General features: G+C 41.2%; 1 pseudogene; it reads left to right on the plus strand.

Annotated features, from left to right (window-relative positions):
* Positions 1-1182: 1182 nt before the first annotated feature.
* On the plus strand, positions 1183-1301 carry LOC112478887 (annotated as a pseudogene).
* Positions 1302-4190: the final 2889 nt, after the last annotated feature.

Below are 4190 nucleotides of genomic sequence, written 5' to 3' on the forward strand. Positions count from 1 at the left end.
TTGGGCCCGAATTCCGCTGGGGCACAACTGTCCATTCCAAAGCAAAGGGCAGTTAGGTTTTTTCCTAGTCTGAAGTAAAAAGTTGTAAATATCAGAGGTTTCCTTCCCCTACTTAGCAATCGTCTGGGAGACACAGACGATGACATTACCTTTCCGGGGCAATGCCAGAGCAAAGGGAAGAAAGAGAAGAAAAAATGTTTCATGTTTAGCTAAAGTAGAAAATCTTGATCCAGCGTCGTGGGCACTGCTGTGTCAGGACCTTCTCTTCCTCGTCAGTTTGATTTGAAGGTCTCCAGTGCTTGTGTAGGACCAGCTGGGGTCTTCTTTAGTTGTGATATGTATATTTAATTGAATTTATCCCACAGTATCTTATGATTTAGATGTGATGGAAAATTATGTATATTTCATTTCAACATATATGAAAAGTGCAGACGACACGTGAGTACTGCTCAATGAATTATTACGAACTGAAACCCCGGTGAAGAGACAGCATGTTGCCTGCGTCCTGGAACCCCTTCTCCAGCCCTTCCCACGACGACCACCTCTCTCCGCCCAAAGAAAAGCATTTTCCTGACTTTCATGGCATTGTAGTGTTTCATGCATGTGTTTAGCATTTTACCTCCCAGGCATACATTCTTAAATGCCCATTTTTGTGGACTTCACATAAATGGAACATGCAATATACATTCTTTTGTGTCTGGCTCCTTTGCTCAAAATTATGTTTCTGAGATTCATCCTTTTCATCGTATAAAACTAGCTTATTCATTTCCCTCCGCTTTACAGTAATTCATACCATGAATATAGGACAGTTCATCTATTTTGCTCCTTTACCTTCATGTTTATGTAGGTATAATCTATGTACAGCAAGGTGCAAAGCTTTTGAGCATACAGCTTAATGACATGTGTTCATAAGAAGCATTGAATTTTTTTTTTGTCCTCTGAACGGCTCTGTCCTGCCCCTTCTCCAGCTAATACCCACCAAATGGAACCACTATTCTGACCTTTGTTATCTGAAGTTCTTTTGCCTGTTTTAAAACTTTGTGTAAATGGAATCATCTGCCACATACAGTATGTATTATTTTTCATGTGCTCCACCCTCCTCACCGGATCAGCTCCCAAAGGCCCCACTTCCTGATACCGTCACATTGGGGGGTAGGATTTCATCATATAAATTGGCAGGGGGTCTATGGCCATGCCACCCTGAACGTACCAGATCTCATCTGATCTCGGAACCTAAGCAGGGTCAAGCCTGGTTAGTACTTGGACGGGAGACCACCTAGGAAGACCAGGTGCTGTAGGGGTTAATAAAATAAAATTGGTGTGGAGGGGTGGGGGGAGACACAGACCTTCTGTTCATAACAGTGGTATATGCATACAATGGAATATTATTTAAATTTAAAATGATAATTTTAAAGTTGTATTTTAAAACTTTTTTTGGGAAGGAATTTCAAATCTACAGAAAAGTTTTAAGAATAAGTATAATACAAATAGCATCCATTATGCTCTTTTCTCAAATTTACCTTAGGTTAACATTTTAATCCATTTCCAATATCATTTGTTTTCTGCCCAATCTATCTAATCCTTCATCTTGAATAATTTAAGGTGAATTACACACAACATGGTACTTTACTCCTGAATACTTCAGTGGCTATTTCTGAAGAACAAAGATGTTCTCTGATATAGCTGCTGTACAGTCATCAACTTCAGTGAAGTTAAAACATTGACATAATACTTTCGTCTCTACTGTTTCTCTTCCAGTTTTGTCAAATGGAGAAGCAACTTGACAATTTTGAAAAGAAACGGCAGAGTTTTATTGTTGTCTGAATAATGTCACACTCCACTGGCATCACAATGAAAGGCAAAAGCCCTGGAATGAGACCAACAAGGCTTGATCTAGCCTCTGTACCTCTTCAGAAAAGTGACCTCAAACAGGTCATGTGACCTCTCCATGCCTCAGTTTCTGCGACAGTAAAACAGGGATACTTTTAGAGACACACAACTGAAAGTACTTACAGGTGAATTGATACAATGTCTGGGCTTTGTTTCAAAATAATCCTGATTTTTGGGAGGTGGGGGAGTATAGACAGACAAAGTCATGAGTTGATCCTCGTTGAAAATGGATGGTGTATATATCATTATATCTACTTTTGTGTATGCTTGAAGTCTTCCACAGTAAAAATATCTTTTGAAAGAACGAAAAGTAAAATAAAATAAAAACGGGGAGGGGTGGAGGTTATTAATGATTAATTACATGCCTTAGAGGGTTGTTAGAAGGAGAGATTAAACAAGTTAATTTAAATTAAATCTAAGTAAAGCATTTAGAACAGTTCTTGGCATGTGGTAAATGCTGTGTTAGCTAGTAGTTTTTATTTTGTTCTCTCCTAGACCAGAAGCAGCTCAGACCAGATACCACCAGGTGGCGCTGCCTCCCAGCTTCATGGGTCAGCCAGGCGCAAATGATGATTAGCCCTGAATTTGAATCTGCTCTGCTACTTGATCTTAGTCATTTACTATCTCTGAACTTCGTTTTATTCATTTCTAGAATGGGAACACTAACAATATCAACTTCTGAGTTGTCAGGATGATTCAGAGCCAACGATGCAAAGTAATTGATGTAGCATCAGGTGTTTACCTTTCCAGACACCTGTCTCTCGGGCAGGATCTGCGTCTGGGCTCAGCGTACCTCGTCTTTCTTACGGGGATTCTCCCGTCTGCCCAAGTTAATTGTGAAAATCCGGAGAGGCTACAGAAAGGGCAAGTCCTTCCCTATACCTGCCCCATCAATTCCTATCACAGTTCAGCTTCCCAGCCACTAGATGGCGCAGTCTTCCTAGAAGAGAGACGAACTTTTAGACATCCAGTTTTCTTGATATAATTAAAATTTGAGGCTAGATAAATCAGACCTGAGTTAGAATTCTCATTCCATCACCTATCACCTACATGACCATATCAGTCTGCTTCTGTTTCATCCTTTATAAAATGTGTTTCTCTCCATAAAATACACCTATCACAAGAGGGTTCAACGTGCTAGTGTAGGTAAAGATTTTAATACAAGACTTGAACAAATAGCAGCTCCCATCAACATTAAACTACTAAGATGATTAAGTTAATATTTTTGAGGGCACGTTATGTGTCAGGCACATAATAACACCATGAATTCTCATAGGAACACTATGAGATGGATATAGTAACGATCCTCTTATTATACAAGAGGGAACTGAGGCTCAGAGAGGAGTCGTTACTTACCTAAAGAGACAAGCAGCCTGTTTCTAGGATCTATATCACTAACTGGACCGCTTCACTCACACTCTTAAATCATGTTGCGTGCCTGGAATTTGAATTTCCTCTGGCCCTGACGTCTTTGAACAGCCAAAGGACTTCCATCCTGGCCACCTCCTGGACAAGAAGGGATGATTCAAGAAGGACAAAATGCTTCCTGCCCTTGACCATGAAAATCAGGACAACACCGTAGGTATGGCCTTCCACCTTGAGCGTCCATCAAATCACCTGGGGGCCTCGTTGAAACTCAGGCTGCTGAGCCCACTCCCGGAGTTTCTGCCTCAGTAAGTCTGGGGTGGGGGCCCAAGAATTTGCATTTTTAACAAGTTCTGAAGGATGTTGAAGCTGCTGATCTGGGGGCCACACTTTGAGAACCACTGAACTGTGGCAGAGCACCAAGTCTGAAGGAGACAGGGTCCCTGACTAAACACACCGAAGGTTGCCGTCTGCCATCTTGGACAACCTGCTTACTTTGAGAGAGTCGCAAAAGAGAGAAAGAATCTCCTATTTTATTTAAGCTGCTATATTTTGGGATCATAGGTTACAGCAAGTTGGCCTTTACATTAATTAATACATTTTCCAGGCCTTCCTCCCAGACATGCCCTAATGGAAACGCTTGGTTCCACCAGCCATTCGTAAACTTGACCGACATCTGTCAGTAAGCCCAGCTCTGTCAAGGGCTTACAGCGCTGACAACTGTTGCCGAGAGGCAGATTTTTGAAGGTAGGCCCAAAGAATGAATGATTGTGTAGTTGTACGGGCTGCATCCAACAACATGAAAACTTTTTCTTTTTTCTTTTTTTTTTTAAGAAAGTGACACTCCAAACTTTGCACACTGGGCAATGGATCTGCCCAGATGAGATCCTTTTTCTAACTCACCCGTCTACAGGGAGTAGCTTTTTATGATTCAC

Source organism: Pteropus alecto, unplaced genomic scaffold (genome assembly GCF_000325575.1).
Source record: "Pteropus alecto unplaced genomic scaffold, ASM32557v1 scaffold474, whole genome shotgun sequence".
NCBI lineage: Eukaryota > Metazoa > Chordata > Mammalia > Chiroptera > Pteropodidae > Pteropus > Pteropus alecto.